General features: G+C 34.0%; 1 long non-coding RNA gene across 1 annotated transcript; it reads left to right on the top strand.

Moving 5' to 3' along the window:
• The first annotated feature begins 1,993 nt into the window (after positions 1-1,993).
• Positions 1,994-6,401, top strand: LOC128181453 (uncharacterized). Its single transcript, XR_008243323.1, has 2 exons — positions 1,994-3,851; positions 6,103-6,401. It is a non-coding gene; the product is annotated as an uncharacterized LOC128181453 (long non-coding RNA).
• The last annotated feature ends 6,918 nt before the right edge of the window (positions 6,402-13,319 follow it).

Consider the following 13,319-nt stretch of genomic DNA (forward strand, 5'->3'; position numbering starts at 1 on the left):
TCTTCCGTCTTCAGCGGAAGGCCCTTCTATTATTCTATTGTTTCTTTTTCACTTTTCTTATTCTTATTATTATAATTCTTTTTTTTTCTTACCGATTTTGTGCAGACGATTTCTCAGAGATGTCTCGGTCGATTCCATTCAAATTTTCAATATAAACGTGTTTTTAGCTAAAGCTGATATAAAATTTTTATTTTTGGAAAAAACACTTCCGGTCAGAAGTTATCGTCCGTTTACGATTTTAAAAAGTCAATTTTGTCTGTCGGGTTTCTCAAAAACGAGTAAAGATAAAAGGCTGAAATTTTCAGAGATGATAGAACTACCGTTTTTCTGGTGCACCTCGGTAAAGAGAATGTCCGCCGTCACTTCCGGTCGTCACCGGAAGGAAATTTCAAAAATTGAATTTTTCGACTTTTTTATTTTTTAATATATTTGTTCGAAATTTTTACACCTTATAGTGACCCTTTCACTGATTCAGAATATGTAATTTGTTTTAAAATCGATCAAGGCGTTCTCGAGAAATTAAGCGTCAAAGTTCTGAAGCGAGAGTCCGAGTAGCTCAGTCGTTAGAGTCGTGGTCATGTGCCTAGGCGACCCGGGTTCGAGCCCCGAGTGCCGAATTTCTTTCCCCCACTTTTTGTGCTTAGATCTGATTTTTTTATCTTTAAAATGATGGATTCTGTTCTTTTCTGTTTTGATTTAGTAAAAGAAGTTACAATAATATCGCTTTTCCCCGTATTTGAGTATTGAGATCCATAGCTATGTATTCATACTGAAATAAAGTTAACATGTTGAAAAAAATCAAAAGTTACATCTTTAAAACAACGCTTATACATTGTTCTAACATATGTATTTTGTTTAAGAATTGTGTAATATGTGATATTTAGAATTTAATATTCTCCATTTAATATAGAAGTCATTGACCGACCCCCCCCCCCCCATTCATAAAATCGTTTAGTTTTTCTGACCCGATTTTACTTGATCTTTGATCTTGGACCTTTAATTTCAACTTAGTATCATTCTAGATTATTGTACTAATTACCAGACCAATTCGTTCATTATTAACAGAGTTATGAACTTTTTGGCATTTGAGTTTCAATCGTCGTGTTTGACATGTACTGTACAAAAAAAATCTAACTCCCGAGTCCTTCACTCAATTCTAATGAAAATTCGTGAATATAAACCTCGGACCCCATTCTTATTGTCTGTCAAATATGCAGCGGATTGAACAATTAAGAAGAATCAAACGGCGCTCATAGCCTATACGCGGAAATAAAATTTACACACTACACGCACCGACCCCCCCCCCCCCCCATTCATAAAATCATTAAGTTTTCTGGACTGATTTGACTGAATCTTTCATTTTGGACCTTTATTTTCAACCTAGTACCATTCTAGATTACTGTACTAATTACCAGACCAATTCGTTCACTTTTAAGACAGTTATGAATTTTTGGACATTTGAGTTTCGATTGGCGTGCTTGACATGTACTGTAGAAAAAAATTCTAACTCCCGAGCCCCTCACACAATCCTAATGAAATTTTGTGTAAATATACCTCGGACCCCATTCTTATTATCTGCCAAATATGCAGCGGATTGAACAATTCAGAAGAAATTCCTGAGATCAAGCGGCAAGTATAGCCTGTACGAGGATTTAAAATGTACACAGTACAAGGGATGTCAGCAGCCGCGTGATATTTCTGTTGCATGTATATTTCTTGTTTTCCGTTTAGTCTGTATCTACGATAGCGTGTGAACTACATGTACTTATGAATGTTAGAACTGCGGAAATTACTGTCATCAAATTTTTACCGAATAAAATTACGTGTTTCTGATTTCGTTATTTCTACATTTATAATGATTTTATCAATACTGTTGAAATAAAACCGTCAAACACAATAATAAACGACACGAAAAAAAATCTCAACACTGAAATACATGTGTAAAATGCATCAGTCATTGTTTTAGGACTTGACTTCCCCTAATTGTCGTTAACCGAATCCGAGATCCACACCTCAAAATTCTACTTTCGATTTATTTACGACGAAAATCAAGCTCGGGTCTTTTCACCCCCCTCCAGACAAAAACACGCATCAATATTTCAAATGACATCGCAATGTTACCAAACCTGTGTAGTCAGACATCTCACACATCGTTCCTCATCTCATACAAAAATTCAGCTCCTCTCCCGGGCGGAAACGCCCCAAATTCAAAGAGAAATTCGGGAATTATTTCGCGTCAGCCATGTTTTGACGTGAACCTTTGCTGAAATACTGCTATGACACCTGCAAAGGCCTCGCCGGAGTTAAAATTTCTTCTTTCTCTCTATTTTTTTCTCTCCATTTTTTTTTTTTTTTTTTTTTTTTTATTTTCTTACTAAAATATTCAACATAAAGGGGTTGTTGGACTGTAGTACAAGTTGAAAACACTCGTACATTAAGATTTAGGCAAAAACAGTCTTTAATTATTAGGGTCTTCCGTCTTCAGCGGAAGGCCCTTCTATTATTCTATTGTTTCTTTTTCACTTTTCTTATTCTTATTATTAGGGTCTTCCGTCTTCAGCGGAAGACCCTTCTATTATTCTATTGTTTCTTTTTCACTTTTCTTATTCTTATTATTATTAGGGTTTTCCGTTTTTCAACGGAAAACCCTTCTGTTATTCTACTGTTTCTTATTATTATTTTTTTTTTCCCGCAAATTTTGTGCACGAGATTTCTCGAACATTTTTTGTCTGATTGCTATGAAACTTTCAGGGTATGTAGATGATATTAATATCTCTAGACGTTTTTTTCAAATTTTTAAAATTCACTTCCGGTTATGAGTTATTGCCCTTTAATTGAAAATTGGGGGGTCTTTTGTCCAGAGTTGATCTCGGGAACTACAGATGATAGATGCATGAAATTTGGCGAAATTGTCGTTAACATTTTATAATTTTGCTGGCATGAAAATTTTGGTAATTTCTTTGTTAGTTTTTGAGCTATTTGTCGCCAAAGTTTAAGATTTTTTCGGGGCTGAAATTTTGTTGCTTTTTGTATTATAACCTTTAAACTAAAAATATTTTGTTAATACATATAGAACAAAAGTTGTTTAGAATAACGAGAGCTTTCATTTAAAATTAAGAAAAAAGGGCTGGCCCCTATAATTAGGGGTCAGCAGCTCATACACGTATTTTTCTGATAGCAAAAATCGTTATCATTTTATGAAAAAAAATTAATTTAGTTATTGTTAATATATTAAATAATGTCATTTGGTATCAAATTAAACAAGTTCTGTCCTATATTTTTTTTCAAATTTCATAAAACAAATATGTGAGAATCGTACATGAACGAGTTAATATGTCTACATAGACACACAAGCGAACAAATGCCACATTAAGGCCCAGGCATTTACTGCATTACGTTGTGTTGCGTCTTAGATAAATTGTTGTGATTCAATTTCATTTTTTTCATCTATATCATTTATGAATTCAATGAACACACATTATTTAAACGTTCTATGTGCAACTATTTGTCGGGGCGCCCCTGTTTGTGACCCCCGCGCGCGCGCCGAATGTAAACAGTAACGAACGGCATTGTAGAAAAGAGAGAGCCGTAATGCAGAAGAGAAGTTGTGTATTCTTTCGGTGTACACATGCATTTTCAATTTGCTGTGAAACATATGAACATGCACAGGGAACAATATTACATATTTGTTTAAGGAGGATATTTTTCTCGTGTGAATCGTTTACGAGGAAATTCTGACAGCCACACTTCTGTCGACCATGGTCGACGATCAGCCGTTGATAAGCTACGAGTAATAAAGGAGAAAAGATGGACATTAAAGTGTGTGATTTATGTGGATGTTACTGAAGAAGGTGAGGCTTTTACTCCTTTTAAAGTTTCTTGTTAACTGGTTAAAATTTAGTATATAGTATAGATGTACATGTAAGTACGTGCACACTGTTAGATGTTTTTGTTATGGTGTGGGTGTTTGTTTACTAACGTGTAATTTTTACATGTTTCATGGGTGTTTAGACTCGCTCGAGGTTCATGGGGGACTGGAAAGGGTAACTGAATTTATCTATTTAAAAAAATAACAGATTGTGAATTTTCAACTCAAAATTCAAAGCAGGGTCTAATTAGAAACATATCATATATTCTTGTGCAGAGGACTCCAAATGTAGTCATGAATACCCTGTAGACATAACTTCAAGTAAATAAAATTGTATACTTCAGACTTCAGAGTTAAAACATGACTTTAATATCTTTATGATGCCGATCATTGTATCATTATAAAGAGGTATAGCAGACCAACGGGTACCCGGTACATGTACTTGAACATGTAGGTTACAAGTTAGAACTATGCCTACCATTCTACCAGTTCACATAATTTTTCTTGTTTAGCAGTTATGATGTGTACTTAAATTGTCCTTGTTAATGTTTTAAATGTAATTTTTTATTCTCTTTTTTTAATCTGACTACTGGCAGTACTGGCGTGCGAGCAGTTCTCGCCGAGGACCATTTCTCGCTGGTGCACTGTTACATCATATTTTCGTATATAATTTTATGTGTTGATAAAATGACGTAACAATGCACTGGTGAGAAATGGTACTCGGCGAGAACTGATCGCACGCCAATATTGATTAATTACAGACAAAAACTGAAGGTTGCGAGTGTTATTTTTAATTGAACAACATTGTTTAAAATAATTCTTTATATATGTGACGATCAGACCGGTTTGAATACCAGTGCCAGATAGCTCAGTTGGTAGAGCACCTGACTAGAGATTCAGGGGGCCCAGGTTCAAATCCCTTCATTATTTCTCCCATCCTGTTACAATATTGGTGTTGTGACCAACCCCTGGAACTAACAGGTTAACTCGATCCTGCCAGGGATGATCTTCGAGGGTGAAGATCATTTAAGGGGGAGGAATGTGACGGTCAGACTGGTTTGAATACCGGTGCCAGATACATGTAGCTCAGTTGGTAGAGCACTTGACTAGAGATTCAGAGGGCCAGGTTCGAATCCCACTTTGTTCCGTCGTTATTTCTCCCATCTTTTACATATACATGTATATCAGATATATGACAGATGATTAAGGTCATCACATGTTTTGCAAGATGCAATAAGTGTTAAAAACCTTTACTTTACAACAGAATACATTTAAGTGAATATTTATGTTTCTTGTTATTATTTGGTGTGGTTTTCTTGACAGTGTCGCATAAACAATTTACCCGCTCCTAAAACACAAACTTTCTTTTTGTGGATTCAGCTTACCGCTGATTGGCTGCTGTTGCAGCAGACAAATAAGATATGCACGCACAAAACACAATGAACTTATCAGAGAATGAGTTGAGTTTATTTAAACTGTTGGAATTTGGGTATTTTTTTTTAAAATGTATACTTGTGACAAAACATATATGTGGTACATACAGCTGTAGCTTTATGAAGAAAATTTTGGTTAGACCATATATACCTATCATGCAAGTAAATGATATTTACAAAAAACTTGCAATTTATGGCGCACGAAATATACGCTAGTTTTATAAAGATTGACATACATGTAATGTACCACATTCTTTGAAAAATAATCTATTAAAAATTCTTCATTAAGTTTACTCATACATGTTTTATGCTTATTACACGTAGTATTGTTTTTAAAACATGTAATTTATAAGAAAATAAACAAAAACCCTCGCTAAATTTATTTGCAAACAAAAAATACACAGTAGAATTGATAAAAAATGGTATACCAGAAGCTAATACCAGTACATGTACTTTGACGCTGTTCGGTGGATAATATTCGTTTGTAATTTACGAATTGAAATATTGACTGTTGCACTACAAGTATGGTAATAAACTCTCTCTCTCTCAAACTCTCTCTCTTTCTCAATTTGATAAGTGTTTATACCTATGAAAATTTTTTAATATTATATTATGACTTGATATGCAAATTGTTGATCTTGTACTGCCTAAATGTTATGTCATGTATTGGGATATGTCATACTTATTACACTGCATGGTCAGTGTATTTTTTACAGAAATACTATGCATATGTTAATGTAAACACAGTAATTACTAGTACATGTATGTAAACACAGCTAATTATTTTTTTATTTATTTCAGCTCAAAACAGACTCTTGTTACCACATGGCTTTTACCGGTACCTGTTGATTCTTGTGGGTCAGCTCCTGAGATTAACCTGTCACCTCTATCCACATGCATATTCCTTGTGTTCTACAGACTATTTACTGGTAATTCAAATTAAATCCGATAATGCATGAACAATAATGGAACTTGAAGAAAGCATCATGCCATGTTGTGGTTTGTGTTTGATAAGAAATTATGAAAACAAAATTAAGGCTGTTTAAAGAAATTCATAATTGCTGTGAAAATTTGTTTTTCAATAAAAGTATACAATTATGTTTCCTTTATTTTTTATTTCATAAAGATATTTAGATGTGTTTACATAATTGAACCCCCCCCCCTCTATTTAATTGTCTGCATTAAGATTACATGTAGGATATGTAAATGTACATTTGACTTTGAAATAACATCTGCTATGATAATTACTTTTGAAATGAACAAGAAACAACCTATTTCTACCTTTCTAAGGTATATATGCATAAAAAAGTAGAAAAACATGTCAAATTTGAACATTTTTCATTGAAATCAACTCTGTCTCCAGCTACCTGGGTGTGTTTGAATTTAATTCTAATTTAAGGCAGATGTCTAACTTTTAGGTTGTAACTTCCTGTTTTAGCATGGTTAGAAGAAGACTAGAAATCAGAATAGATTAGATATTCACTAAATATGATTGTTAGCTTACTTTTTTCATGAAAACAAGAAATCACAAGCAGGACAGCTGTCTATTTGTTAATTAAAATAGTACAAATCATACAATAAACAAATAAAGATCACATTTTAGAATCATTGATGATTGTTTTCAAATATGTGTGAGAAATGACTCAAGGAAATTGCCATATGTTTCATAAAATTAGGTAAAACATTTCAAACCATGACTTTTTATGAAAATCAAAAGATTGGGGGGTGGGGGGTATACATGTAAGGGTATTTCTAAGTGATGTGAAGCTTTTATCATGATTATATCATGTAGGCATATGTTGTATTGAATAAGGTTTCTTTTTAAAGGTGGTTGAACAAAAGTTGACCTCTAAAAGGTCAGATAAAGATGTTTTACTATGGAGAACCCTGTAAATCTGTGTTTACTAAAGGAAATTGGAAATGGTGGGTTCACTTAAATGGCCATATTTTTATTAAACCTCAATGGAATTGGCAATATGTGGTATTCTTTTTCTCAGAATTGCATTAGCTTTCTTATTCTAAGACAAACCGTCTTTTCATAAAAATGTTAGTGTACTAAGTTAAAGATACAAGGAACAGTTTCGGATAAAGTACCGTCAATATTTTTGTAAAATTGAGAGTGACTGTACTTGAAGGTTTATCATTGTTGCGTAGATTCATGAAATGAATTTTAATGATTACCAATAGTTAGAGGGATGTCTCTTGTTGGAATTGGTAAGCAATATTAAGGCCCCTAATTTTAAGTACATGAGAAGCAGAAATAAATTGTGAAACTTGCGGCTATGACAGATATGTTGACTTTACAGTGAAATTGAAGGTTACAAACGGGAGGTTATATAACATGAAATGTAGGTGGATGGCATATTATATGCCTATTTAGTATTTACTGGGTATGAGGACAATAGCAAGTTTATTGTCCCCCAAGACAGCAAATATTTAATGAGGCAAAGCCAAGGGAAATAGTAGCTGTTGAATGGGACAATAAACTTGCTATTGTCCGAATAGTCAGTTAATTGGTATTTCATTATACAGAAGAAAACTTTATTTGTCAGCGATGCAGAATTTCTTGATGATAAACAAATTAGAGTTAAATCAAACTCTGTATTTAATGTGGCGATCTTATTAGGTCAGAGGTGTTCCGAGTTTAAGGTGATATGGGACACTTCCATGTTGTGACGTATTGTTTATCGAAATAAACAATAGAATAAAGTGTAATTATATAATTACATGTAGTTTCTTCTCAAAAATGGTCACCTAACTCCTTAGCACAGTGGGTTAGAGGGTTTACTAGGAACCTGTAAGTCATGAGTTCGAATCCCGCTGGGGTTTTTACAATTTTTACCTTTTCAAATATTTTTAAAAGCTATTTTTTGGTTAAATATTGTAAAATTTGAAAATTCTAAACCGGTGAAAAGTTTTCAATTATATAGTACTTTAATCCACATTAATATCGACAGATGTCCCATACCACCTTAAAAAGGAGGGAAATCAAATTCTGCTAATGAATGGTTTTGATGACTATTCACCATGGGCAGATAGCATGGATACTATTTTAGATAAAAAGGCATGTTTATGCGGGCACCTTCTAGTGATCTATTTGTCGGTCTGTCCATCCGAGATGGCTTGACAGGAGCATAGCTTCTCTCCCCTTGGCCCAATCTGGCTCATACCTCATCCACAGGGTTCCTTTGGTTGAAGGATGTGCAGTGACCTTGAACCATGTTTTTAGGTATAAGGTTAAGGTCATAGCAGAATTATATATATAAAATCCTTGTCTGGGGCATATCTTTTTTCCCTTTGGTCCAATCTGGCTAATACTCACAGAGTGTCTCTATGGTTAAACGATGTGCAGTGACCTTGCATGAAATTTCTAGGTAACGGGTGAAGATCATATCGGATCATGCAAAAATCCTTTTTTGAGAGCATATATAATTTCTACTAACCCCTATTTGGCTCAGACTTCACATAAGCAGAGCTTTTGAGTAAAGGGTGAAAGGGTGTTTAGTGACCTTGAACCTATTTTCAGTGAAAAGAAACTGTGAAGGTCATATCAAAATTATATTTTTAAAAATCCTTGTCCGGAGTATATCTTCTCTCCCTTTGCTCCATTCAGCCTCATACTTTACCCACATGATGCCTTTGTTCAAAATATATGCAATGACCTCGAATGATATTTGTAGATGAAGAGTCAAGGTCATATCAGATCACACAAAAATCCATATTTTAAGAGCATAGATATACTCTCCTTTTAGCCCCTATTTGGCTAATATTTTACCTTTACAGAGTTTATTGGTTAATGGCGTGCAGTGACCTTGAACCAAGTCTGTCAATGTGAAGGTCATAGCAGATCTTTTTAAAATTAGTTTTAAATAGTAGATTATTTTCCAAATATGCTTAATCTTGGTCAGATTGAACAAAAATGCATGAATGTTAGGGGAAATGAAATTGAATTAAAAGTTCTATGCCAGCTGGAAAAATTTCAAGTTATAGGTCAAGGTCAAAGCAGAATTCTCTGAAATAACATAAGCGGGGCCCTTTGAAATGTTCACCATTTCAATGTTGTCTGGTTCATAGTAATTTTACATAGAAAATATTCAAAGAAGTACAGTAAAGTAAACTTAACATCGATAAGTTTCTGACAATTAATGACGCAACGAGCACACAGTACGAAAGGTCAACCTTTTGAAAAGCAGTGAAGAGGAAAAGTTGCTCAGAATTATGTTTTAAACAAAATTGATTTTTTACATAAATTTTAATTTTGCATTCTGGGTTAAGAAAAAAGATGTTAGTTCAAGGTAAAGTAAACTTGTACCTAAAATGAAGTCAAATTTGTTAAGTCGTACTTAAACACATTGGGTTTTATTTGTTAAGTCGTTCTTGAAATGGTTAAGGGTTTTTGGTTAAGTCGTACTTAAAAACATTCGGATCATGTTAAGTTGTACCAAGAATCATTCGATTTTTTTTTATCTTTTTGTACTTAGGTTTCTGTTACTAGATTAAGAACTCTGCTTCTTAGACGTACTTCTAGCGTTGCTTTCGACATTAGCGGAAAACCCACTCGTTGCTTTGCAACGAGCTTTGCTCTAGTTATTATTATTATTCTTTTTTTTTCTTACCGATTTTGTGCAGACGATTTCTCGGAGATGGCAGGGTCGATTTCGCTCAAATTTTCAATATAAACGTGTTTTTATCTAAACCTGATATATAATTTTTATTTTTTGAAAATACTCTTCCGGTCGGAAGTTATCGTCCGTTTACGATTTTAAAAAGTCAATTTTGTCTGTCAGGTTTCTCAAAAACGAGCAAAGATATAGAGCTGAAATTTTCAGAGATGATAGATCTACCGTTTTTCTAATGTACCTCGGTCAAGAGAAGTTCCGCCGTCACTTCCGGTCGTCACCGGAAGGAAATTTGAAAAATTAAATTTTTCGATTTTTTTATTTTTTAATATTTTTCTTTGAAATTTTAACACCTTATAGTGACCCTTTCACTGATTAAGAATATGTAATTAGTTTTAAAATCGATCAAGGCATTCTCGAGAAATTAAGCGTCAAAGTTCTGAAGCGAGAGTCCGAGTAGCTCAGTCGTTATGGTCGTGGACATGGCCCAGGCGACCCGGGTTCAAGCCTCGAGTGCCGCAAAATTTTTTCTCTTTTTTTCGCTTAAATCTATGATTTTATCTTTGAATTGATAAGTTTAATCTTATCTATTCAAAAATTGGACGGAAGACCCACTCGTTGCTCGCAACGAGATCGAATCTAGTTATTATTCTTTTTTTTTCTTACCGATTTTGTGCAGACGATTTCTCGGAGATGGCAGGGTCGATTTCGCTCAAATTTTCAATATAAACGTGTTTTTATCTAAACCTGATATATAATTTTTATTTTTTGAAAATACACTTCCGGTCGGAAGTTATCGTCCGTTTACGATTTTAAAAAGTCAATTTTGTCTGTCGGGTTTCTCAAAAACGAGCAAAGATATAGAGCTGAAATTTTCAGAGATGATAGATCTACCGTTTTTCTAATGTACCTCGGTCAAGAGAATGTCCGCCGTCACTTCCGGTCGTCACCGGAAGGAAATTTGAAAAATTGAATTTTTCGACTTTTTTATTTTTTAATATTTTTCTTTGAAATTTTTACACCTTATAGTGACCCTTCCACTGATTAAGAATATGTAATTAGTTTTAAAATCGATCAAGGCATTCTCGAGAAATTAAGCGTCAAAGTTCTGAAGCGGAGTCTGAGTAGCTCAGTCGTTATAGTCGTGGACATGGCCCAGGCGACCCGGGTTCAAGCCTCGAGTGCCGCAAAATTTTTTTCTCTTTTTTTCGCTTAGATCTACGATTTTATCTTTGAATTGATAAGTTTAATCTTATTTATTCAAAAATCGGACGGAAGACCCACTCGTTGCTCGCAACGAGATCGAATCTAGTTAGGGTCTTCCGTTTCCAACGGAAGACCCTCTTGTTATTCTTCGGTTTCTTTTTATTATTATTTTTTTTCTTTTTCTTTTTTTTCTGACTCCTTCTTGGCTTCATAACTCAAAAAGTTTTCAACTTATTTAAAGGAAACTTTCAGGGATTATGTGCAATTATAATGCCTTAAAGATATTAAAGTGTCCATAACAACGTCACTTCCGTTTTGACGTTACGTCATTTTTAAACTTTTAAAAAAGTCATTTTGTCCGCGACATTTCTCAAAAACGCTTTAAAATAGAGTCTTGAAATTTTCTGTGGTTATGAATTTGGCAATTTACATGTGCAATAAGGCTGGAAATAAAAATCCATCACTTCCGGGCGAAACCGGAAGTGAAACAAATTTTTCGAAAAAATGAATTTTCTGATCAAATGAAAAATGAATATGTGTTTTATAAAGCTTAGCAAGCTGAATCTAACACTGAAACCCGTTTTAAAATCGGACAATGCATTAAAGAGATATCTGGGTTTAAAAATTGATTTTTCCGGAAATTTTGTTTCCGCGTCTTTGGTTTAAAAAATAGCGTAATGTTCAAAGTAAAGTTAACTCGTACCAAAAATAGTTGTTAAGTCATACTTGAACACATTCGGATTTTTTTTGTTAAGTCGTTCTTGAAATCTGGAAGGTTTTTGTTAAGTCGTACTTAAAATCATTCGGATTTTGTTAAGTCGTACTAGGAATAATTCGATTTTTTCATCTTTTTATTTTAGTTACACTTGTTATTCGTTCAAGCTTTGCTTCTTACAGGAACTTCCAGCTTTACTTCCGACATTAACGGAAGACCCACTCGTTGCTTTGCAACGAGCTTTGCTCTAGTTATTATTATTATTCTTTTTTTGTCTTACAAATTTTGTGCAGGCGATTTCTCAGAGATGGGACGATCGATTTCTCTCAAATTTTCAGGACTAAAGCCTCGTTATCTGAAATTTATACCGCTGAAACAAATTTTGAAAATTCACTTCCGGTCGGAAGTTATCGTCAATAAACGATTTTAAAAAGTCAATTTTGTCGCTCAGGTTTTTCAAAAACGAGCAAAGATAGAGAGCTGAGAATTTCAGAGATGATAGATCTATCGATTTCCTGGTGCACCTCGGTATAGAGAATGTCCGCCGTCACTTCCGGTCGTCACCGGAAGGAATTTTGAAAAATTGAATTTTTCGACTTTTTTATTTTTTAATATTTTTCTTTGAAATTTTCACACCTTATAGTGACCCTTTCACTGATTCAGAATATGTAATTTGTTTTAAAATCGATTGAGGCATTCTCGAGAAATTAAGCGTCAAAGTCCTGAAGCGAGAGTCCGAGTAACTCAGTCGATATAGTCGTGGACATGGCCCAGGCGACCCGGGTTCAAGCCTCGAGTGCCGCAAATTTTTTTTTCATTTTTTTCGCTTATATCAACGATTTTATATTTGAATTCATAAGTTTAATCTAATCTATTCAAAAATCGGACGGAAGACCCACTCGTTGCTCGCAACGAGATCGAATCTAGTTCTTCTTCTTTTTCTTCTAGACGTTTCTTTAAACTGTAATATCTCGCTTGTTTGTCATTAGATTTTATTCAAATTTTCAGGGTTTATTGGAAATGACAATAGCTTACTATATCACAAAATATTTCGCAATCGCTGCTTCCGGTTTTGAGTTATTCCCCTTTGAATATTTTTTTAGTGGGTCTCGTGTACCTGCAAAGGCTCCGAGTTGATCCGTAGCAAGTAGTTTTAATTTACAAATCTTTAAAGTAGACATCTTGAACGTTGTCCTCCTAGTTTTACATGTTTGATTAACCCACGTTTACTTCTTAAAAAATTACATCGAAATTTATGTTTCAAAAAATGTTAAATTTTGCTTATATCTTTGCTCAATAACTTTTTAGTTGTAAATTTTTTCAAAACACATAAAGAACAAAAGTTGTGCAGAATATTAAGAGCTTTCATTTGATACCATAAAAAAGGGGCTAGCCCCTAAAATGAGGGGTCTAGATTCCTTAAAAGTCTTTGCTTCATAACTCTAAAACGGTAAATTTTTCGATATCGGCGTCGCTGC

This window comes from Crassostrea angulata, chromosome 1, assembly GCF_025612915.1.
Source record: "Crassostrea angulata isolate pt1a10 chromosome 1, ASM2561291v2, whole genome shotgun sequence".
Taxonomy (NCBI): Eukaryota; Metazoa; Mollusca; class Bivalvia; order Ostreida; family Ostreidae; genus Magallana; species Magallana angulata.